At 35.4% G+C, this 26786-nt stretch overlaps 1 protein-coding gene across 3 annotated transcripts in view; it reads right to left on the bottom strand.

The window, feature by feature from the left end:
* Positions 1-26459, bottom strand: part of LOC123316240 (class A basic helix-loop-helix protein 15-like) — a 57920-nt gene extending 31461 nt beyond the window's left edge. Inside the window, exons 1-3 of one of the 3 annotated variants that reach the window (XM_044902194.1) lie at positions 26363-26459; positions 11990-12037; positions 438-511 (exon numbers count right to left, since the gene is read on the bottom strand). The gene's annotated coding sequence lies outside the window, so the exon portion shown is untranslated. Of the gene's footprint in view, positions 1-437; positions 512-569; positions 704-11989; positions 12038-26362 lie in introns of those variants that run through there. The other 2 variants (XM_044902196.1, XM_044902195.1) reach the window with 2 other exon arrangements.
* Between the last annotated feature and the right edge of the window lie 327 nt (positions 26460-26786).

Raw genomic sequence — 26786 nt, 5'->3', positions numbered from 1 at the left:
ATATCTATAAATCCTCGTAAACACAAAGGATTCTCTTCCTAATTTGCAACAAGTTTAGATTTTCTGTATCTCTTTCACGTAGCCGGAATGGAAAAAATCGTTAAGGCAAAAAGTGTTTCTTTTTACCTCTGGAATCTTGTGTTGAAATATAGGTAGAGGAGTCCTTCATATTTATTCACAGACACCCTGTATAATTGAAGATATCATCGTTCTATTTCAATTTTGAAATGAAAGTGTATCTACAAATTTCATCCTGAAAGCCTAAGGCATTCAAAATATTATTGTTAAATATGCAGAACGACATGAAAAACAGCGTTATCACCCACCAGAAGAAAATGAGCTATGTTGTGTTACAAATTATAACGAAATTGCAAAATCCCAACAAGATTAAAGACAGAAAAATAGATTAAAATTGTATATCTGATAACGCTTCTTACCTTATTTGAATTGGACTGATGAAAGAGGAGTCCACCTCTTTTATACGTTAGTCAATGGTTCAAACGGTGGATGGCTGAAAAAAAAATTGACAATGATACCTACTAATAATTGAATTCATTAAATGAACATACTCTATGATACCATTGATAACCCTTTTTGTATGGAATAAAATAGTTACAAATTGTGGTCCTATCCCTAGGTTGGTATTGGTTTTTTACCGAAATTCGTCAGTTTTACTGAATATCACCGAACAGGCTAGCTCTCTACTGTCGCTTCCTTCAGCATCATTCAACAAATTTCGATTTGTTGCACTCATAAAATGAATTAATGTTTTTTTTAGTTCCTCATGATTCCACAATGAAATATCCCTTAATGACCAAACGCAATAAACCAACTTTATTGTCCCGATAGCGATGGCGCTGTAGTAGGTAGATGACGTTCAATTTTTTCGACGTCTCAGTATTCAAAATTCGCGAGTAATTGTTCCATTTCACTTTCACTTATCGGAGGCTGTTTCAATCTAGCGGTCTAGAATTCACTAGATGGCGGTGCAGAGCAAATGACGAAACTATTTTGCAATTGGGTAAAGGGCAGGGCAGTTTCTACGCCACAGATAATAATGCCAAGATAGGCTGTATTACGTCAGATGTATTCATTACAAATAGAATGTTGATCCTTTTAATGATGTAAGAAACTCAATTTCTTGAACTATAACATCAGAATTGAAAGGCGAACAAATGAAAATGAGAACCATTGTGAGATGCTTTCTTTATGATAGGTCTGGAGTCAAATGAGAGGTGTCCTCACTCAAACGCGGATATGCAATACACAATAATTGGTTTCTCTAGAACCCTCTGACCTTTTTTAAGAAGCGAAGACGGTTTGATACAGATCCAACTTCCATAACTTCACCTAGTTAGCAAATCTACCCATTTAGGTTTGATTTCTTCAATGGACACAAATAACTTATATAAATAGGTTTAATCTGAACTGAACTAGCAAACCATCACCACTCAGGGAACCGAAAGAAACACCCTTTGATCAATTCTAGACACGCTTATCTTCCAGAAAAACATGGAAGATCTAAATGTGATACATATCAAAGATTCTTAGCCTACTATAGAACTAAACAAAATTTCAATGTCAAAATATTTAATTGTTCAACATATTCTCTTCTTAATTGAATACATTTATAAAAGCGAACCTGTAACGTCTCTAGACCTTTCAAAAAAATTGTTTCATCTTGCTCTGCAAACCAGACCTCCACAGCTCTTATAACCTCCTCATTGGAGGAAAATTTACGAACTTTTAAACTTTTTTTCGATGGTCTGATAAAATCATGTCATGAACTGCATCGATATTTTCGGGGACTGACATATAAATTGGCATTCCCGATCGGTCATCATCTTCAATGGAAAATTTACCTCTTTTGAAGCTTGTAGTCCAATTTTTCACGGTCGCATACAAAAGACATTGATCACCAAGGGTATTAAGCATATCTTCGTAAATCTGCTTACCTCTTAACCCTTTTAAATACAGGTACTTGATGATGGCTCGATACTCCAATTTTTCGATTTTCACAATTTCGGTGGACATCTTCTTTCTTTTAATTGATTGCGTCTTTTTTACTTTTTGGACCTAAAACGTCACACTGACACTTCTAATGAGTTATTGTTTGTTGCTATGGTAACGCAATATTTTTGTATGCATGGAACTGGTCTAGTGTAACTAGATATCAGTATTCTGAAAGAGCAGTGAATGTATGTGTTCGAAAAAATATTAATCGCAAGTTCCCAGAGGGAAGGGGGACGGGGTTCTAGTATAGAGTATCGAAATACGGTAGCGCCATCTAGCAGCCAACAAGCCAAGATTGTATTTCGATACTTCAGAACTTGGAGAGTGTTACATCTGAATATCATTATGTTATCATATCGAGAGCTTTTCCCCATTAACTATAGTATTATTAGAACCTACCGATGATGAGCATTAAATGATTCCTTTTATTCAATCATTTATTATATAGTTCCAGCAGGAACGCTTCCAAAACAAATATCAAAATTTGCATTTGTCCGCAATAGTTGAGATTCCAATCAATATGTATTTCTTTATTAATTACATAAGACAATAAACTTGTTCCACTTCGTTCTACTTTCCATTTCCACGTTAACCAGTTGAATTGCTATATGAGAAAAGCCTTAGCATACCCAGAACCGTTATCAATAATTACGAATTATTATTAAAAACATAACTGCGATTATAAACGAAGCAGATCTGTCGCTCCGATATTGTGTTACACAGTAGGTTTATTCTATATCTGATTGTTTCTGTAACGGATCATGACAGAAAGGAGAGCAAAAATGTCTCTTTTCAAACCTAGAGAGAGCCTGAACGAATTGTTTCAATAACTCAAAACCGATCTACTATTTTACTCATGATTAAGCTATAGGTATACTGAATGTTTATCAATAATTTTTACTATTAAATTTAAAAGTTGCTCAGGTCTCCTCAGTCAAACTACATTAATTTTGTTGTATATTCATAAACAAAGGTAGTTATTTCTACATTCGGATGGTCAACCAAGAACCGAATGCTTGCTGTATAATGAAAATATGAAAAATAACGAATGAATAATGCATCACTTGTTATCTCCAAATTGAGAACCACCAACAAAAATGAATAATTCCTGAATTTGTAGACGGAAAGGAATGAAAACAACACATCGCCTCTTCGTGATGGAAAAATAACGTCATACACGCTCTACCATGGATGGAAGGTACAAAAGGTGGCCCAAAAATGTTAGGGTGGGCAATTAAAAAACTCAACTACCCTCCATGCAAAGATACATGTCAAACTACTAAATAATACATGAAAATTGACCTGTTGAGGTTCAACTGAAAACGTAACCGAAAGATCGAGAAGTAGACGCCCAAGATCTATCACTACTACACAAGATCGGTTTCTGACTGTGTCTACCCTTTGAACGAATCTTGTAACAGTGGCTTTTGAACGCTTCTAGCGGTGGACGCGTTCAACAGAGCAATTCCAATTCCGTTAGATACCGAGAGACGAAATTCATAAAGATATGAGATACAGATCGACCTCTCATGACGATTAATAACAGTTGAACAACACCAAGACAGGGTCAACAATCGTTTCAGTCCTATGAACTGCAGGTCCTGACCACCTACGACAAACAATACTGACACATAATCCGAGAACAGATCAAAACATAATCCTCGCCAGAATGAACCACATATACCTGGTGTAATTATGATATTAAAGTGTAGAAAGTTGTAGGTTACGTTGATTGGAGAGCGGCATGAAATCGTAGAAGTTTCCGCCATTCTATTACGCTCAATATAAACGGTAGGTGGATGTTTTCTACCAAAAAAGACTGCGAAAACGCCCTGTGTATGGACGATTATGACACCGGACATCCATTCCGTCTCACCAGCTGCTTCTGGTTAAGATATTTCCCTTGTTTCTTGCCCTTTTCCGACCCCACTTATCAAACCGTACATTGAACAGGAGATGCCTGAGCTTTTCACCAGGAGATGTCAGTTTTCCTCCTTCTGAATGAAATTTTCCGAGTTTTTTTGACTGAAAGCATCAGCGCGTATAATGGGCTTTACTTGTATGCACAAATGCGTTGGTGTCAAAACGGCATCAACCCATTTATTTCTTGAATGAAGGACGTGTAGTGAAATACGATACAGTTTTTTTATTTTGAGCCATCCTGTGGACAACGACATGCTCAAAAGGCAATAATTTCGTGGTTGGATATTGAATTCAAATAAGTACTGAATATGGAAAAATAAGTACGTTTACCCACCATTGATACATACGAGGATGTATTGATATCTAGTTAGCCTAGACCAGCTCCATGCATAAAAAAATATTGCCTTACCATAGCAACGAACAATAACTCCTTAGAAGTGTCAGTGTGAAATTTGAGGTCAAAAAAGTAAACCAGAGTTACGCAATAAATTAAAAGAAAGATGTCCACCGAAATTGTGAAAATCGAAAAATTGGAGTATCGAGCCATCGTCAAGTACCTGAGTTAAGAGGTAAGCAGATTTACGAAGATATGCTTAATACCCTTGGTGAAGAATTTCCTTCGTATGCGACCGTGAAAAATTGGACTGCAAGCTTCAAAAGAGGTAAATTTTCCATTGCAGATGATGACCGATCGGGAAGGCCAGTTTCTGTGTCAGTCCCCGAAAATATCGATGCAGTTTATGACATGATTTTGTCAGACCGTCGAATTGGGCTCAAACGGATATTTGAAGCACTGTATATTTGTTACGAACGCGTTCATCATATAGTTCACGTCAATTTGGACATGAGAAACATTGCTGCAAAATGGATCCCAAAATGTTTGAATGTTGACCAAAAGCGTGCAAGGGTAGAAGCATTGCGTTCGATCTGTGCTCGATTTGAAAACGATGTAGACTTCTCAAACCGAATTGTTACTATGGATGAGACTTGGGTACATTTCTACGATCCAGAAACAAAGCAACAATCGATGGAATGGCGACACTCTGGTTCTCCAAGACCTAAGAAGTTTCGTGTCCAAAAATCTGCTGGAAAAGTTCTTGCTTCAGTTTTTTAGGATTGCCATGGAGTAATAATGATTGATTTTTTGATAGGGGTAGAACAATAAGCGGAGATTACTATTCGACATTACTGACGACTCTACAGGAAAAAATTAAAGAGAAAAGACTCGGAAAGCTATCCAAAGGTGTTTTGTTTTTGCAGGACAACGCCCCTGCACACAAATCTCATGTTGCCATGCAAAAAATTCGTGATTCAGGGTTTGAATTACTAGAATACTCCCCTTATTCACCAGATTTGGCTCCATCCGACTATCATCTTTTTCCTCTACTGAAAAAAAAGTTTAAAAGTTCGTAAATTTTCTTCCAACGGGCAGGTAATAAAAGCTGTGGAGGTCTGGTTTGCAGAGCAAGAAGAAACATTGTTGTTGTGACGTTGCAGGTTCGCTGTAATAAATGTATCCAAGTAAGAGGACAATATGAAATATTTTGACATTGAAATTTTGTTTGATTCTATAGTAGGCTAAGAATTTTTCACATTATATCCTCGTGAAGTGTACATAATCTATGTGTTTCCTTGAGCATTATAAATCACTCGTTCATTGAACTATTATTCACTGATTCTCTATCGAGAATCCTTTAATCACTTGGGATTTATGAGCCATTAGAGTGGTCTATCAAACTGCATATTCAAAACCAGGCTCTGGCACCTTTGAAAAACCTTTTTTAGGAGTAACCTTATCTCTTGAACGCTGACGATTAGACTCATTGTAAACTTTGCATCAATTCTGTATGTTCATCCATTACCTATTCTTCTCGGTGAAGAGCACAGAGAAGGCAAATTAGAAAGAGCTTCAAAATGCTCGACACTACTGGAGATAATCCTGATGAATAATGTGCTCAAATATAAAGTCACAGCGACCTAATTTATCGAAGCCCCATGGCGTTCTATCATGGCCGCTGACTGTCGTAGAGAGCAGGAAAACAATTCTTAATCTTGATAGCCAACAGGCTTTGTCCGTCCTCAAATTTCTTGTTTTTCCTTCTCGTTCTTCTGGGACTCGGTTGGATCATGAAGGAAAACGGTTTGAAAGGGAGTGTATTGTTTTTATATGGGACATCTGAGGAACTGTGGAAATTTTATAGGTTCATGTTTTGATTGAAACTGATGCAATAATCCAGCCGTATAAAAGAGGGGAAGTTCTGTTTCTTTCTCGTTTATTGATTTATGTGGATATTGAATTTGGCAGTAGACTTGCAACGTCCTTGAAATAATCAATTTTCATGTTCCTCTGATCTCCATACCTTTTATATATTATTTTGAAACTCTCAAACCATTTTTCAATGGGGAACATCAAGGACATTGATTACAAAGGGTATTTAGCATTTCCTGGTAAAGCTGCTCCACTTTCACCCCCCAAATACAGGTTGTACTTCAGGGCAGTTCGATTTTGACAATTACCAAACATTTGATGATTCAATAGAGAATTGCACTCCAGACAGCTCTTCAAAGTCAACTCGAAAATGAAAAGTGGAAAAACAAAAAAAAATTATTTTCTACTAAACAGTGGCAAATATTCATAATTTTGGTATGGAAATGTAGGTTTTCGAACACGCTGAATCTATTGCAAGCAATTTCGAAAGCCTATCTTCGTTCGTTTAGATTTTCATCTTGGAAATGGCATTTTTAAAAAATTACAATTTTCAATCTGCGATATCTCCTGTTATATTCGTCTGATCCAATTGGGATTTCCGGTTTCGTAATCAGCGTTGATGAGGCTTTCATCCTAGCACAAAAACTCAATTTCGAAAATCTCGATTTTTTGGGTCAAAAATGAGCAAGGGGTTAGACCCCCCTAAAATGACATATTTGCTACTCTGTCTAAAAATCAGGATGTTTTATTGCTGTCCTCGGATGTGGAGTGCATAGAATTTGTTTTGTAGATTCTAGAAAACCAAACAGTTGATGATTCAATAGAGAATTGCACTCCAGACAGCTCTTCAAAGTCAACTCGAAAATGAAAAGTGGAAAAACAAAAAAAATTATTTTCTACTAAACAGTGACAGATATTCATAATTTTGGTATGGCAATGTAGGTTTTCGAACACGCTGAATCTATTGCAAGCAATTTCGAAAGCCTATCTTCGTTCGTTTAGATTTTCATCTTGGAAATGGCATTTTTCAAAAATTGCAATTTTCAATCTGCGATATCTCCTTATATATTCGTCTGATCCAATTGGGATTTCCGGTTTCGTAATCAGCATTGATGAGGCTTTCATCCTAGCACAAAAACTCAAATTCGAAAATCTCGCTTTTTTGGGTCAAAAATGAGCAAGGGGTTAGACCCCCCTAAAATGACATATTTGCTACTCTGTCTAAAAATCAGGATGTTTTATTGCTGTCCTCGGATATGGAGTGCATAGAATTTGTTTTGTAGATTCTAGAAAACCAAACAGTTGATGATTCAATAGAGAATTGCACTTCAGACAGCTCTTCAAAGTCAACTCGAAAATGAAAAGTGGAAAAACAAAAAAAATTGTTTTCTACTAAACAGTGGCAGATATTCATAATTTTGGTATGGAAATGTAGGTTTTCGAACACGCTGAATCTATTGCGAGCAATTTCGAAAGCCTATCTTCGTTCGTTTAGATTTTCATCTTGGAAATGGCATTTTTCAAAAATTGCAATTTTCAATCTGCGATATCTCCTTATATATTCGTCTGATCCAATTGGGATTTTCGGTTTCGTAATCAGCATTGATGAGGCTTTCATCGTAGCACAAAAACTCAAATTCGAAAATCTCGATTTTTTGGGTCAAAAATGAGCAAGGGGTTAGACCCCCCTAAAATGACATATTTGCTACTCTGTCTAAAAATCAGGATGTTTTATTGCTGTCCTCGGATATGGAGTGCATAGAATTTGTTTTGTAGATTCTAGAAAACCAAACAGTTGATGATTCAATAGAAAATTGCACTCCAGACAGCTCTTCAAAGTCAACTCGAAAATGAAAAGTGGAAAAACAAAAAAAATCATTTTCTACTAAACAGTGGCAGATATTCATAATTTTGGTATGGAAATGTAGGTTTTCGAACACGCTGAATCTATTGCAAGCAATTTCGAAAGCCTATCTTCGTTCGTTTAGATTTTCATCTTGGAAATGGCATTTTTCAAAAATTGCCATTTTCAATCTGCGATATCTCCTTATATATTGGTCTGATCCAATTGGGATTTCCGGTTTCGTAATCAGCATTGATGAGGCTTTCATCGTAGCACAAAAACTCAAATTCGAAAATCTCGATTTTTTGGGTCAAAAATGAGCAAGGGGTTAGACCCCCCTAAAATGACATATTTGCTACTCTGTCTAAAAATCAGGATGTTTTATTGCTGTCCTCGGATATGGAGTGCATAGAATTTGTTTTGTAGATTCTAGAAAACCAAACATTTGATGATTCAATAGAGAATTGCACTCCAGACAGCTCTTCAAAGTCAACTCGAAAATGAAAAGTGGAAAAAGAAAAAAAATTATTTTCTACTAAACAGTGGCAGATATTCATAATTTTGGTATGGAAATGTAGGTTTTCGAACACGTTGAATCTATTGCAAGCAATTTCGTAAGCCTATCTTCGTTCGTTTAGATTTTCATCTTGGTAATGGCATTTTTCAAAAATTGCCATTTTCAATCTGCGATATCTCCTTATATATTGGTCTGATCCAATTGGGATTTCCGGTTTCGTGATCAGCATTGATGAGGCTTTCATAATAGCACAAAAACTCAAATTCGAAAATCTCGATTTTTTGGGTCATAAATGAGCAAGGGGTTAGACCCCCCTAAAATGACATATTTGCTACTCTGTCTAAAAATCAGGATGTTTTATTGCTGTCCTCGGATATGGAGTGCATAGAATTTGTTTTGTAGATTCTAGAAAACCAAACAGTTGATGATTCAATAGAGAATTGCACTCCAGACAGCTCTTCAAAGTCAACTCGAAAATGAAAAGTGGAAAAACAAAAAAAATTATTTTCTACTCAACAGTGGCAGATATTCATAATTTTGGTATGGAAATGTAGGTTTTCGAACACGTTGAATCTATTGCAAGCAATTTCGTAAGCCTATCTTCGTTCGTTTAGATTTTCATCTTGGTAATGGCATTTTTCAAAAATTGTAATTTTCAATCTGCGATATCTCCTTATATATTCGTCTGATCCAATTGGGATTTCCGGTTTCGTAATCAGCATTGATGAGGCTTTCATCCTAGCACAAAAACTCAATTTCGAAAATCTCGATATTTTGGGTCAAAAATGAGCAAGTGGTTAGACCCCCCTAAAATGACATATTTGCTACTCTATCTAAAAATCAGGATGTTTTATCGCTGTCCTCGGATATGGAGTGCATAGAATTTGTTTCGTAGATTCTAGAAAACCAACGAATTTGACAATAACATACTTCTTCTAAAAAGCTGCTACTTGCATTCAGATAACTAATATCCGAGCATAACAATCGTAAAAGCTCTGTTGGATGGCATCCAATTAACGAATTTATTCCGTGGATTGTCCACCAAGTCTTAGCCTGGTGAAATTTCCATTTTATGTTGAATAGAATATTTATTCAGAACCGAGTTTTCATTCAGAAGTGCATTTGTTTATGCATACATTCTGCATACGAAATTTGAGGATTACCAACTCCTACTACACTTTGTATGCGAGAACGTACATACCACAAAGATGGGGATTACGATTTGATATGGAAAGTGTGAAAATTTCAAGTGAAGTTGACACTGTTCGACTGCTGAATATCTGAGGAGAATTGGGTGAAAGTTCTGGATTTGAAAATAATGCCGATTTGAATGTTGGTCGTGGAAGTGAGAGCTTAGTGGATACCAAAACACTTGCCAGAATAAGAAGCACGGACTGTTTTTGTGATGAAGGGAAAGGGCTTTATAACAAAGAGTTTCAATAGAAGAAGGATAATATTTCCAGAAGTTTTGAGAAAAATATTCAGGTTACCTACTAGATTGTCAATATCTCAAGGAACATATACAGTAGGTACCTACTGGTGATGAGATTCCATCTCATGGTGAAAGTAAAGGCTTCTTAAAACATTATTTACAATTTACGAATTTTATACATAAAAGAAAGAAAAGAGTGAATTAAAATTAATCAAGAAAGTATATCCTTCTTCCAAATTAACCATCACAGTTGAAAATCCAAATGTAAATACTTATCTTGATACGAACAAGAAAGAATCAGAACTGTCAGAATTCGAAACAAAGCATCAACCTCAGAAGAAACATAAGAAAAAAAAACAAACTTCACTTTCATCTCTTTTATACCTTTGTGTTAAATTTCCGCAATTTCCTATAGAATACTTGAAGAATTCTGAACTGAGAGAGGTAATAAAACGAATGGAACTTTGCATTCCAGGAACAAGCCAGGTTTTTTCACCCTTCGAATTTCCCTCCATTGTCAATGTGATAAAAACATCGGGTAATGATTATTGGGGTTTTCCATAGAAGCGGCGATAAGATAAAAGTGGAGAGGCGTCTTTACATAGCTTATTGAAAGCTGAAATTTGTTCTAATCGATAAGTTTGCAATAAAAGCTGTCGTACCTACGTCAACTGAATGAGCTATCAGAAAAATAACAGTTTAGGAGATTTCAGATAGGTATTTTTCTTTCTATTCCATATCACCTGAACTTTTGATACATTATTAGATATCCCCATTCTTCAGATTCCAACTAAACGTGCCTCGTAGCAACCAATAAATAACGAACCTATAACATCAGGTAAAATGGAGGAAAACCATTCAATCTCCGATGAAATTGCGCTCCCTAAGTAGTAAAAATATACTCAAAATGCAATAAAACCAAGAGATAATCATCTGCACTTCAATGAGCAGTATCAATCAGACCAGCATTCTACAAAAATGGGACATCGTTAACATTTCTCTGGTGATCGAAAAAGAAAGTGACCAAATTAAATGTCAGTTGTACGATCGTTCGCTGCAGATTACAGAATCCTTGTCCCGCATTCTCATCCAATCTAAGAAATCACTTATCGCCACTCCAATTGGACATCATGTTGTGTCTTATTGAAATTTTCTACGTTCAGCTACCAAAGAGTAAAAAATAAATCAAACTGTAAGAATACCACAATAAACACACCCCTTCTTATCTTCTCTTTTGATTGCAACAGTCTTGGTCTATATCGTTATAGAATTGATCAATACATCTCGATGTTGAAAAGGGTTAAGGGATACATGTATAGAGGTATTTCATCATTTCTCCAAGAATCTGTAGAATTTTTAAGATCTACATAGTATAATCATATTTCATCGATTTCTTATATTTCAAGAACGTTAAGGAAATGTTCCAAGGTGTTGTCTAAAGTGGACAACATTATTTCTGAATGGCTCCAGATGAATTTCAAGGACGTCACATTTGAAAAAATAAATTACTTCTACTTTTATATGATATATGGAAACAACACATTCATGAAAGGTCAGAACCATATGTACTTGAGGTAGAAAAATCAATGAAAAATGTCACATAAATCATTGCATTGAAACAATTCTTCCATAAATGTATCATAATAGTGGAATGTTCTCAACAGTAAGGGAAAGGTCATTGTCGTCATTAGATAAATATTAATTGATGAAATTCAAGTGGTCAAGTGTAACATTCATAGTTCTTCAGATCAACTACGACTCCCAATGAATTTGGAAGATGGTGATTACAATTATGTTACAAATAAAACATCATGTGGTCGAATTCTAAATCATGAAATTTTTTTCGACTACTATGAATCTAAATCTAAATATTTCAATGAATCCCTATCTGCCTCCACACGTTTATGAATTTGGAATGTGGGTTTACTAACTATCAACGAATATGTTGGGTACTTCTGTTCTTTATGGCCTTTTTCCAACATAGAAGAATGAATAGATGAAAATCAGCTAGTTCAAAAGACTTTTGAGTATATAAAAAGTTAGATTACTTACATTTTAGTTCTCTGTTGTCGATGAAACTATCATTTGTGGTAGCAGAATCTGTAAATGAATAATGAAATATAAAAACTAATAGAAACAATGTAATGAATATTTAACTCCTTACTTAAGAACTAGTAGAAGTAGCACAACTAGCAATCCATTGAGAGGAATTATTCTTTCTATAAAAATTGTTCGACTTCAATAATTCAAAACCGTATTGAAGAACCAATGTTGAACAATATTTAGATTTAAATATCTCAAAAACAACTGGATTAAAGAAAATATTAAATATGATCAACTCAGAATAGAAGGGTTATTTGTATTACAACAATGGTTTCAAGCCATACAGTTTTTAATTTAAAAAATCTACGTGTCAGAGCGTTTTCATATAATTCTGTGCTGTCGATCTACAGAGCCGTTGGTTCGTTCTCAATGGCCCACTCTGTATATGTAAACGTGGTACTGAAATCTTGGATTGTGATGGGACAGAAAACGATCTCAATATTTTGCAAGGCAGAAGTACTTCCTCAGGTCAATTCAACGAAAAGCACCTAATTTTTCAGTCGAAAGTAATTGTTATGCATTTATTGAAATGTCGATGGACTCGTTATATAACAGTACCTGGTATAAACTGGCTTCAGGATAGCTGATATTTCACTGGAAGCAATCAAGAAAGCCGTTCTTGAGTTTGATCTCGTAAGTTTGAGTTATCGGTAATTTGTTTTTGGACTTGTAGGTGTTAATTGCCCATTGAAGTTGTGTTCAGAATCATAAGCAATTAATTAACCTACGACAATATGTGCGATACAATCAGAGACTTAATGAAAAATCTCGAAGGATATTCCTTCCATGCAATCATTCTTTTCATTTCTATATCCAAGAATTGCCCAACTTGGAAAGGCTTTGGTGTTTGCTTATAACAAGACAAAAGTACTTTTTCAATCAATTTTTTGATAATTTAGAGTCTGAAGCTACTTCTCACCGGCTGTAAGCTTCGAGTGTTTTCTTCGTGGATTCACCAAATGGCTTGAATATTTTCATTCATTGTTATATAATCCCTTTTCCGACTGACATTAATTTAAACCCCAGAATCTCGGATGAAGTTCGAAGAAACACCAGGGGTGCCCGACTTTCCGTAGGCGGTTTATGATTATGTGCAAAATGAAACGGGGAGTAATTTGTAACAGAATGATTTTTTTTCGAGTTCTTGGTGAAGATGGGATGGTGCAGAGCGCCACCCTAGGTGAGATTTTCTGTCACGACTTTCAAAATACAATTAGGAAACATTTAATCGAAACACGTAGGTTGAAGATATAATTTTTTGCGATATACACTGCTCGAAATATGAAGTGGATAATCATTTGCGTCAAATTTTCAGTGTTGCTGTAGGGGGTATCGAAAATTGTTTGATTTAAGCTCGTTGAAAGAAGTCCTGGGCTCGATTTTGATGAGAAGTCCATTAGTGTAGGTTAGTAGGATGTATTGATATTTAGTGAGCCTAGACCAGTTCCATGCATAAATAACATATTGAGTTACCATAGCAACGAACAATTAGAAGTGTCAGTGTGAAGTTTGAGGCAGAAAAAGTAAATCAGAGTTACGCAATAAATTAAAAGAAAGATGTGCACCGAAATTGTGAGAATCGAAAAATTGGAGTATGGAGCATTCATCAAGTACCTGTATTTAAAAGGGTTAAGCGGTGAGCAGATTTACGAAGATATGCTTAATACCCTTGGTGATCAATGTCCTTCGTATGCGACCGAGAAAAATTGGACTGCAAGCTTCAAAAGAACTAAATTTTCCATTGAAGATGATGACCGAACGAGAAGGCCAGTTTCTGTGTCAGTCCCCGAAAATATCGATGCAGTTCATGACATGATTTTATCAGACCGTCGAATTGGGCTAAAATGGATATCTGAAGCACTGAATATTTCATACGAACGCGTTCATCATATAGTTCAGGTTAATTTGGACATGAGAAAAATTGCTGTTGACTAAAAGCGTGCAAGACTAGAAGCATCGCGTTCGATCTGTGCTCGATTTGAAAACGATGTAGACTTCTTAAACCGAATTGTTACTATGAGACTATGAGTTGAGACTTGGGTACATTTCTACGATTCAGAAACAGAGCAACAATTGATGGAATGGCGACACTTTGGTTCTCCACGACCTAAGAAGTTTCGTGTCCAAAAATCTGCAGGAAAAGTTCTTGCTTCAGTTTTTTGGGATTGCCATGGAGTAATCATGATTGATTTTTTGGATAAGGGTATCGGAGATTACTATTCGACATTACTGACCACTCTACGGAAAGAAAATTAAAGAGAAAAGTCGTGGAAAGCTATCCAAAGGTGTTTTGTTTTTGCAGAACAACGCCCCTGCACACAAATCTCATGTTGCCATGCAAAAAATTCGTGATTTAGGGTTTGAATTACTAGAACACCTCCCTTATTCACCAGATTTGGCTCCATCCGACTATCATCTGTTTCCTCAACTGAAAAAAGTTTAAAAAGTCGTAAATTTTCTTCCAACGAGGAGGTAATAAAAGCTATGGAGGTCTGGTTTGTACAGCAAGAAGAAACATTTTTTTTTAAAGATCAAGAGACGTTCCAGGTTCGCTGTAATAAATGTATCCAATTAAGAGGAGAATATAATGGGTAATTTGATTATTTGACATTGAAATATTGTTTGGTTCTATAGTAGGCTAAGAATTTTGCAATATATCTCCGTATAACCAAATTTTGATATATTCTCGATTCTGAAAATGTTCCATAACTTTTGTTTTCGATAAGACCTTTCTTGAGGAACTTTTTCGCTGGAAATAGGACACTATATTCAACTGTTTTTTGAACACCATTTCTGTGAAGAAATTTCAACTGTATGCTTTTCAAATAAAATTCGGTTGTGGGCCCTAAGTTGTTCCAAGGAACAAGAGCTGCTGCTTCTTAAAGCACATATTCAGAATTTCAGAAAAGAACATCGACTTCGATATCTCTGTGATAGAAATCGATGGGTTTATAGACTCATTCAATGTGGAAACTGTATGGAGTGATACGTAATGTTATCATTGCAATGAACCATATATTTACACTAGAATTGTCAGCTGCGGAATTCGAAATCGTCGAGTGCTGAATTCAAGGTATGACAGGTCAATAATGCCATCTCGTTATCGTCCAGAAGAAGGTGTTAGCCTTTTTAGTCAGACATTCATCTCACCAATGGGATTTATTTTATTGACTCGAGATGCATAAAACACCGAATGCAGGTTTTATGAGACATTTCCCGCTGATCGTTAAATTGAATATACCCAATTAAAGATTACTGCCTGGATAACCACTGATCATAATTCGGGGGGACGTATTTGTATCGAGACTTGCTGGCCAATTCGAACGAAATTGAAGGGCATCTAGAAATATGAAAAATTTCGACTATTTATCCATTTTCATTTCGTTATTATTCGAAAATTTTCTGATTTGCAGTGCTAACTAACGTTTTAAGCATGTGAGAATGTATTATACAACATGTAAACTGGGGAAAATTTCATATATCCTAAAACAAAATTCATCTGGTAGAAATATTTCAACAGTTGATTCTTGTGGTCAACAGAAACACTTTTTTCCTTTACCATTTCTTCTGAATCGGCTTGGTTTGAACGATACAGGCTGTTGAAAAACCATAAAAAACGTTATTTCTCACAAACTGCTTCATCGAATGAAATAAATTTCGGAATAGTTTCTCGTTCATTTGATAAATCTTTTTCGAATACAAGATATCACCCACGTCTTCCATTTTTCTCATTACGACCATTTCGTACCATAAAAATCACAAAAATTCAAACAACCCAACTCTTGAAACTAAGTTGGATGCTATCTTACGAATATTTGGACATAAAATAAAAGTATTCTTCATATTTTTTAGTATAGTACGCAGTTTTCGAGTAATTTGATGTTCAAACATTAAAAAGTATCTGTGAAATTTGAAAAATTGGGTATTTTCGCTGAATACAACCCTGTTCAAAAGATCCACAGATGTATAGTGTCACAGATTTAGCTAGTTATTCTGAAGGTGGTTTTGTTTTTCCAGGGGTAGCACAGCTCATTATGAAAACTTAAAATGGCTATATCCTTATATCAGGACCGAATCGAAAAAAATGGTATATGTTATATATGGTATAAGGTTATGTTTTGACACTTGACTACATGTGTTAAAATGAACCAATCAAACTTAGATATAAAAAAGATTGTGATACTTTCATGAAATTTACACATCTTTTGAATTTCAAAAAGATGGAATTCGAAGACCTAGTGAAAAAGAGTTTTTTTCAATGACAAGAATGACATATTTCTGAGCTGGTAAATGGGTCAATTTTTACAAGATTCTAGCCTACTCCTCCAGCCAAAATATATTAGTGTATCTCAGAGTGTCAAACATTCGGACAGTTGCAATTATTTAAATTCTGATATTTTCCCAAAATGTCAACAGCAATGAATATGTATAATTAAAATTTATTCAGAAGGTTAGTTGGTTACCCAGCCCAAAACTTGAAATCTGCAGATAAGGATTTTTTACACCTCTCTACCGTGCTGTTATTTTTAATAATAATATGTATTTACATCTTAGCAAGAAACTCATTTAGTTCGCATCAGACTGGTTGGTTATACTTAATTGCATCTCAGGAATTTTTATCCGAAGGTTTTCGTTAGTGAAATGCAACTGAATATTGATTTTATAGATCTTTTCAATAATATATGACAATTCTTAAGGAACGAGTTAATAAAGAATATTGTACGAAACATCTAATCACAATATCTAAAAACTACTTTTCGCTTGCATACCAGACAATGAATGCATTCTCTGATTGTGCAATAGAGAGGTTTAAATTTTCAGTTGTTTAAATTAGACACGAATATTGTAATACATATGCAAATGAAATGTTATTTAATGAATCAATTAGAAAGGTAACTTTATCAATAACAAGGAATATTGTGGTATTTATTTTGGAGACTACATTTGGAAGTAGTAATGAAAGTTTGTTGTCAATAAAGTTCGCATTATTTTTTTGCTTTATTTCCATTTCAATATTGAATAGATTGGATGTCAAGAAATATATGATTAAATTGTATTTATCTCTAATTATTTCTTCCCCAAATATTTGACCTGATAAGACAAAATGAGACTGACGAAATACAGAAGGGAATACTTCCCACTAATTTTGCCAACAAATCTTATAACCTATTGAAATCGTCCAGAATGTCAACTCATTATTTTTAGCTGGAAAATTTTCGAAGGTATTCGAGAGATGTTGAGAAATAAACTCCAATAGGGTTTGTTTCATCCTCGGCGTAAAAATTCATGAGACCGCATTGGGTAGCTAATTAAACTTAAAATTCAAAGCAATCCTAATGAGCTAATTTTATAAGCAGTCACTTGCTTTTTTGGGGGATTAGTTAGAAACTTTTTTCTGGCACAATTTCCATAATTTCATATAAAGTATTATTTTTTACATCGTTCAAAGCATCAACCGCTACCTGCCTTGCAGTAGGTGTTAGTTTTTCAGTTGACCTTTTCATAAGATAACTCAAACTGTGTCAAGTATCAAACATTACCGGGAAATGTTTTGTTCCAAAATGAAAAATCACGTGAAATAGACAAAAACCAAAGAAAAACATTTCAAAAAGCTTTCCACTTTGCCATTTAAACAGCTGATTAAAACAGAAGGTAAAGAAGACAAATTACGATTATACTGTGAAGGCCTGAGTTGTAAAAAAAATTTCACTACATTTTTTGCTTCATTCAACGCATAGAAATCCTCCCAATGTTTGGTCACTTGGAAACTGAACACTCGGTGTAACCAACATAGTAGTCGAATCGGAAATATTTCACCACATATTTACTGTTCAGATATTGTTTTGTTTACGGAAAACAGTGATAAAATTAATCCCATATCTTTCAACTGATAACTGATTTGATCGGGTATCCCTCAATTGGTAGATTAATCAGGAACACTCTGTGATACTTGAGTTCCGATAAATATTCCAGGCAGGAGATAAGACTTTTCTTTCATTAGAGTATCTGCTTCGTATTGAAATATACAGTGTGTGAATGCTCTAATCATGAGCAAAAACTGAATGAGACTTAATTTAGCAAGAACTAGAAGATCTATGTATCTTCCATCAAAGGTGCTGCAACTTATACAGCGTGATCCAACTTTTCCACTTTGTACCCTGAAGAAAATCTAGAGGTTTCATAAAAATTTTCGTTCATCAAATATAGGCTATTTAGAGCCCTCTGTTTACCCTGACTGTATGTACATTTCCCAATGAATCACCTTGTATAAGGCACATTTAGGTAATTCTGGATTGAGCAGTGAAAAGACTCCTTGGCTACAAAATCACAGTGGCAATTTCAGATCAGGATGCTTCCGCAGAAACAAAGAACCTTAACAAACCGTTAACTACCGAAACTCCCTCAATTCATATTCGAGTACAAGACAACTTTCATCGGCAGAAACAATTTTACGTAATTGACAAAACAAGTCCTGCAATTTGCACTGAAGTACCGGTCCTGTCGAGATTTCGCGAAAGCTGTTTGTTACCGAAATATTTGGCTGCGAGACTACTGTGCTTCACTCTTCACTCACTGAAAAACAGAAATGTTTCATCAAGTAAAGAGCTTCGAAGCGGTGTATACGACTGCTATTTCTATGCAAGCCAGTGAAAAAACGAGAAAATTTTATGTTCGCACGTTGATGAGATGTGGAAGCTTTCGTCATATTCAAGATGGGACGATGTTGAAAGTTATTATAAAATTTAGGAGAATTCTTCAAGGTTGCCAAGGCGAACATCCTTTCTGAAGTTCAGAAAAATACCTAATACCGAAGTTTCAACCCCCATTATTGAAAATGAATAGATTGTCTTATTCATAATTAGTCTATATCCATTCTGGATAGTGAAAACGAATTCATATTAGCTCTGCTATTCATTTCCAGAACGTAACCATTTATTATAGTTGTTCATTTATTTCAATTCGTTCACGAGTTACCAGATTCGAATATAACCCATTTAACGTTTCATCTTCAAAAATTATATGAAACAAAAATATAATCTGACAGTTTCAGCAAACCAAAACAATAAAAATTGGCCATAAAGGTCACAAAAATCAGTTGTTTTGAATTATCTCCTCTCCTGGGCTTCAAATTGTTTTCGCATTCATTACAAAAGTTGTAAAGCATAACATTTTCTACAAATTTTGTCCGAAGCATTTTTTTCTACGTTTGAACGTTTCTGAGATATTTGGCGATAAATGTACCTTACACAGTACAGTTTCTACATTGACCTTGGCCTTTCGCATGTGTGGCTAAGCTCCTTGCCTTTATCACCATCTAGCTCGAAAACGGTTAGGGGTATGAAAAATTGCTTCAGACAAAAGTTGTATAGAATTTTATTATCTACAACTTTCATATTGAATAAAGAAATGATCAGAGGTACAGGAAGGGAAATATCTTTAAAAATGCCTTGTTATCATCTTCAAACTGTCAGATTAAGAAATTCCCCCTGATTATTGTCAGATTAATGGGTCAACATGTCTGCAAGACCGAGATTAACCATCTGTATGAACATCTGACACGCGCGAGTATGTAGGTACACCTGACGATTTTTTTTACAACTTTGAGAACCGGCAGGCGCTTTCCAAACCGCTGAAAGTGCATACATCATGGAATCTTTTTTCTTTTTTCCATCTTATCTTCAAAATCCACTAGGTCTCCACGAAGCTCCAGTAAATCCCGATTTAGCATCGTCGGCTCCCCAACTATACACAGTGAAAACAAAATTCCATAAGTTAAGGGTAATTTTTTCAAGCGAACGAAAAATTAAATGCTATTTTCTTCTGTGCGATACTGCCTGTCGAAGCCATGGTTCAAGCGATTGATTTAACAGTGACTCCAACGTCTGCGTTTAAGAAAAATGTCGAAAGCAATGAGGAAAGCGTGAAGAGTAGACGGTTTGACGTCATTGCTTCATAGAGAGAATCCACTTCGACGGAATATTGTTTTCTTCGTCGTTTCCTCGTGAATTCACGAAGAATATTATCGCTCCAGACTTTTATCATGTTTATGTTGAAACCACGATCTGGCGAAAAATCGTATCGTATGTTTTAAAGGTTTAGTTGAACCACACTATAGGTGAGCTTATCCCAGACTTTTTTACGAAGCAAAACTAAAAGATATATCGGTTGATTATAACGTCGTCGCGTCGTCAAGAATTTTTGAGGCCGATATTCTGGACTTATTGGAATTCTTTCATATCTTTTTGGATATGAAATCTTTTTGGATTGAAAGTTGAAAGGCACTTCTGCAGAAAAAGTACCAACATATTCAAGCATTGTTTGAATTACCTTCAGTGCAAGAAAAGTCAGGAAAAACCTATTGGGATAGGTATTCAATAAAAATTTTCTCACAAACAGGTGTTCACGATTCCAATACATTCGGCCAATTCAACAAATCGCGTTCAATAATAAACACACCATTATTCTCCCTCCTTTCTTTTCTCTTGTAGGTGTTTCACTCATAAAAGAATGGAAATCTCCCGATTCAAAGCTGCGAGAATCATTTCGAGCTGACCTAGACAAGAACAAATATTTTTATTTTGATCGATCCATTATAATCAGGTCAGAAATACCTTCACTTTGTTTAACATTTACAGTTAAATCCTCAAACTTCAATGACGTTATTATGCCGAATTGCAATATCACGTTCTTGATTCATGGAACAGACGAAATAAGTGGAATTGCACTCGAGGATTAACGTGAAAACGAGTGAGTCATCTGGGGGATGTTATGGGAAAATTCATAAAAAGTTTTTCTCGAATTCAATGAGTTCTTTTAACGCAGAATATCCTAATTTGGCTGTTCTGTTGAGATCTTCGCGTGAAAGAAAATAAAACTCTTTTTCATATTTCATATGAAATATATCTTGCTCAGTATTCTCAGCAGCCTATAGAAAGACCACTAAGTACCGGTAGATTCAGTTGACTTGGGACAGTCCTGTAACTTGGGACAATTACCCCCCTTGCAGATTTCTTTGTTTCTTACCATTTATGAGTGAAGGGACAATCTTATAAAATTGAGTAGCGTCTTTTCGGTTAGTTTAACAATTAATTCCTGTTGAGTTTGCCGTGACCAGAGCGTTTGAATTGACAGGAAAAATTAACGAATTCAGGAGAGTAAAAGCGCGTTTTTTATGGCCCTTATACTTTCTAGTGTCCTGTACATGTGTTTCACTTTGTGCATGTGTAATTTTTTTTCTCGATACGTGGGATATTGGGATGTTAGATATGTCACGAAACAAGGTTGTTCACAAATCGAACGGCAACACGGATCTCATTCATTTATTTTGTTATTTCATAGGGTGACTTGGGACAATGCCGAATAGATACAAGCGGCGCATTGGCAGCAGGAAATATGCCAATTTTTCGCAGGATATTATTATTTACGTTATTTCTACGAAGAAGTCACCGAAGAATGAAAGAAATCAAAGTTCCCTCGTTTTGTTTAGTTTTTCTACATTTGAGTTGCAATATATTTACTTTTGCTGTAATATGGGTTTATCATTTAATTTCCTTACCGAAATTCAACTATATAATCACAAATTCTAATTTTTCAAAACTATACACCGTCCCAAGTCACTTATTTCATTTGAGAGTTGAGAAATCAATAGATTTTAACTTGTGTCCCAAGCCTCCCAAATCGGTGGTTGACTTGGGACAAGTATATTTTATTTTTTTCAAAATTTATATCCGAATTCTGAAGAATGTATATATCCTAATCAATAGTCTGAGTCATTGAGCATATTCGAACCTTTTTTTCAGATAAAAATAGGTCACCGTTTCGAAAATATGACGTTATTATTATACATGTGTTAATTCACAACAGATTTTTCTCTTGATTTGTTTCACAGGAAAATTCATCAGCAGGAATGAAAATCTTATACATCATATCATTGAAATCTTCGGGTTCACGCTATAGGACAACTGAAATTTAACTCTGAGCACTCAGTTAGATCGTTTTCTATAACGTCGAATCAGATCAGGTCGTTAACTTTATTCCTGTGCTTCCAATTTGATCAGAATTGCATTCGGTGGAAAAAACTCCTTCTTCACTAACGAACAGCCGGGTGAATGTTTCATAAATGATGTAACAGATCTTCCGAACGGTGAAATCTAAGAACGAATATCTGATTTTCAACTCTCTATCGATACCAATTTTTCCAGTAATTTCGTCGAAGGAGGCATTATGCATCTGCAAACCACCCATGAATTGAATTCAGAATGCATATAATTGAGATGTTGAATGGATATCAACGAGTGCTACGATCTGAACGAACCAATTTGCCATCGCCAGGACAACTAAATGGAGAACGTTCCACCGAAGAAGAGCAGATGCTGACCATGGTTTCGGTCTCATTTGACCTCTGCATCTGCTCTTCTTCCAAGGAACTTTCTCTCTTTCGTTGTCCTGACGATGACAAATTGGCACTTGTTGATATTCTTTGGTATGCATCTGAATTAATTGTATTTATTGCCTCCCTGGTAAGGTCTTATCTGTTTCATTATTGTTAATATTGTTTGAAAGGTTTGTATTTGGTTCTATATACTTCATTCCAACCAGATCTTACGTAGGTTTTTAAAGCCACCACTTGGAAAAAACCTATTGTACCCATTGAAAATGATTGGAGAATGAAATCATCATTTTTTTCAACTGCTCTCTCACGATCTTTATTTTTCGATATCCTTGCAGATAAATGCAAATTACTTGAATGCAAAACATCCAAATTTCATCAAAACAGTAGTTTGCTGAACTTTCTGTAGGATATTTAGGACGAAACTAGTAGGAATATTGCCTCGAAACAATCTTGGGAATAAAGTTCCTATAAATCTTCAGAGAACAGACTATTCAGTTTGGGGAAAGAGCTCATAATGTCAGAGACGAAGCTACGCTTTCCAAGAAGAAAGTCGTTTTGAGTATATCCTTGTGAAAACAGTTTTTTCTTCAAAATCCGGAATTGATGAGGAACTTACAAGTCCAAGAGTCAGAAGGGGTAATCCTTCCATGAATGGAAGAGATATATCCATCGCTGGTCTACTTTGGCAGTTCAGATTAGAATACATTGAAGATGTCAATGCGATGCATATGAAATCTCATCATTTCTTAACGAGAAGACGTTCTCTTCCACATGAACACAATTTGGTAAATAACCTAAATACCAAATTTCATTACATGAAACAATTCTTCCAGGAAAATAGATTCAGCTGTGGGGATGTTGGAGAGGGATAAACGATAAACTATGAGGCTTCCCAAGGGGTTTCTTTTCAATGAATCCCTTATAACTTGACCTCCAATAGTCATGCAATCATTACTTTCTTCTTTTCCTTCGTAACTTCCCTTTGAACTTTTACCGAATCTGTTCTAATAAATGTCAGATACTGCACACCTTTCGCTTTCCTATTGAAATTCAACCGATAGTCGATAAATTAGAAAGTTGATTCACTGAGGCATATAATTCATAGTTTATAATGAATCAATTATGTTGAGATGTCCTGTAATATCATAATCTACACGATCTATATAGGTTCATTCGCTCATGATTATCATTAAATGAATACTGAGACATTCTGGTTGTTGGATTTGCTCGAATTTGAAAGTCTTCAAGTTTCCAAGCATTCCACTATTGAAACTGACCGAAAAAGGACTATTATACAAAAAAGATCATCATCCTTGAACACATCAAGAGTCATATCTTGTTTATTATGTTTTTTATCTCACTATTATTTGATATTTTAAAAGCTACACCTCCTCCCCTAATTCTAAACTCGCTTTTTATCATACTCTATAGAGAAAATTGTTCAATACTGCAATTCAAAGATTCCTTTACTAGCACTCATTTTTCTATGATTTTGAAAAGTGCGATAACTTGGGTGAACCTTACCACCTATTTCACCGGATGTAGAAATAGAATCAAAACGGGAAATTGTACCTATTTCACTCTTCTTGAAATTCTCTAGATGTAGTTTCCCTGATAGAAATGCATAGGGAAAATTTCACTCTGAGAGGAAAAGTTAGACAACTGAAAGCTTCTCTGAAGTTAGAGATTGAGAAATCTTTTCAGGAAATACTGTCCCCGTATCAACGTTGGTTGTTATTAGTTCACATAGAAGATTATGGATATATCAATAATAGGTATATTGATAGAGCATGGCTGTAAACGTCAAGAATTCATATTTCCTGTGTTTCGGAAAATATTCATACTATGATATTTTGCTCACATCTTATTTTTACTGATTAAATAGCAGTAAGATATTTATAATCATTGTATGCCCATAATACTTCGTTTTTCATCGATTTTTTTTCAGTGATTTCATGCTGCATCCCCCTAGCACAGGGAAATATCCCCCAGGCAGGAAATTGTTATCAGCACTTTACAGGTTTCACATTGTATACTCATTTACTCGAATTCCCGCAGTTTCAGAAAAGGGCGTTGAAAAGCTTTCACAAATCTTGCATCTGAAATCGTTTGAAGAGCCTTTTAAGCAGAATAAGGAAAAATATTCTGATACCTTTTTGTCTAACGATGCTGATGTGGTGGTGGAATACATAAACTTTGGTTTGTTGAAAAATCCATCTATTCTGTTAATGCTCTTGAACTTCGTGACGTGAAATTTAGTAGGGGGAGTACAAAGAGAGGATCTCGGAAACTAGGAGAGGAGAGCAAAATAGATTGTTCCTTTTCTACACACTTTCTTCGTTCCTGAGTAACAAGCAAAAACAAGACGAAAAATTCATGTGTGTTTTTCTCTAGCTCTCCTAGTTTCAGAGTTCCCCTCACTGAGCATCGAATTTGGGACACCCTGTATATACTTCTATAGATGACGGTGAAATAATCCAAAATGAATGAACGCGTAGCTGCTGCACAGAAAAAAACCGAAATTTTGCTCACACTTTCAACATTATAAAACGATTAGTCTCATGAATGCAATTTAATAAATCGAATTATTATATCTTGTTATTCGACTCAATAAATCAACTGTTGCTTTGAGGAGTGTAAATCTATATAATCCCATTTGGAAGCTTTGTACAGTAACGGGCGTGGTCGTTCTGGGTTGTTATACATTCTTTACAAATGGGACATGATTTAGTGTCAAGGACTACCTACTTTGATATCATATTTTTAATGAATATAATCGATATCGAATTAATTGATACGTGGTTTGCATATCGAGTTTGCGAAAAATTTGCAAGAATGGATATGGTAGACGACATTTTTCATAAACGTACAGGGTCGCCAAATTACATGTCATTGCGCCTAATAGATGGAATGGGATTTCTTCAGCTAACATTCTACATAGAGAACTAAGTGCAGTTCACTTCAGGATTACTTTAAAATGACTGGATAGAATGTTGGTACTGATAATATGATAATGTTCAATTCACTCCTTGAAAACTCCATGACATTATCGAAAAAACATCCATGAAGATGATAAACATCTTCATTAGTTATGACAGTTAAATGCCACTTCTCATACTTGATATTCTGTAGTTACATAGGTTATGTTTGAATCTGGTAACTCTTGTACGAAATGAATTGAACAACAACAATAAAGGATAAAACACTGGCTGATACGAAGCACTCGAAGCAGTGTTTAATACAATATCTGGATGGGTGATCCATTTATTTCTTATTCTAGGAAAACGAGTCGAGTGTAACAGAATCCAATTTATCGCATTTGTGAAGAGAATCTAGGGTCCTTGAGTACTATACACATGTGACAAAAATCGAATTTTTCAATACCAAAGGCATAGCAGATATGATTCTTCATTTTCGAAGGATATTGATACTTATTCTCTTTGACTCACACAAAAGAAACTTTGATTTTTCGTTTTCGAGAACCTGTTGTACATTTCCCTGCAACAGGTGACTACAACCTTCTTGTCTTTTAACTCTAAACGGTCAAATTCAACTTATAACTTCACCAGAGCACTCACTAGCAAATACTTTATCACCATGTAGGTTGTGATGTTATTAGCTTATAATGAAATATATATTAACAGCAGGGATTCACCAATCTGTCAAACAGGAAGTAGATTGACGCTACAACACCTAGAGGAAAAATTATTGAGCAATTACAGAGCCAACTATTGTTCCAATCATTATCTCCATTAACGTGTTTCCCAAATTTTGCGGTGACCAAGTCAAACAAATTGAAATTTTCCTTTTTTTCACAACGATCGAGATAAACGCTCTGACATCATCAGTACGTGAGACGAAGCGTTTGATATAGTATTTGTGGATTGTAGTTGGGAAACTCCGTCGATGAATTGACGTGGAAAACTTACGTTTTTGCCGTGTTTAGCGTTTCACAGATTCACATAACCGCGTCGAGGAACTTTTCACGCACTAGTCTAACGAGAAATGCGGAGTTAAATTGTTACGCTCGATGCGGGCGCGTGCGCATCTCCGTACCAAACGTCATTGAGTAGCACGTGGTGATGGAAAGCTCTTAACACCCCCGCTTTTTCTGGGGTGCAGACGGGTCTCAATGGGAAAATTGGCATGGAGCCAGTGACGTAGGTGGATGAGTGCTGCGGAAAATTGAAGCGTTACGCTTTTCATTGAGGTCGCTGGCGGAAGTTTGGAAAAACAATCTCATTTTGAAACACTCTGAGATGCAATCTAATCCTGAAATGTACCGTTGGAGAAAGGGGTTCACTTGCAATGGAGAGTATCCTCGATATTATACAGGGCGAGTCTTTGACTCGT

Source organism: Coccinella septempunctata, chromosome 7 (genome assembly GCF_907165205.1).
Source record: "Coccinella septempunctata chromosome 7, icCocSept1.1, whole genome shotgun sequence".
NCBI classification, from domain to species: domain Eukaryota; kingdom Metazoa; phylum Arthropoda; class Insecta; order Coleoptera; family Coccinellidae; genus Coccinella; species Coccinella septempunctata.
The sequence above is the reverse complement of the archived record's forward strand: the minus strand, read 5'-3'. Positions and strand labels throughout refer to the sequence as shown.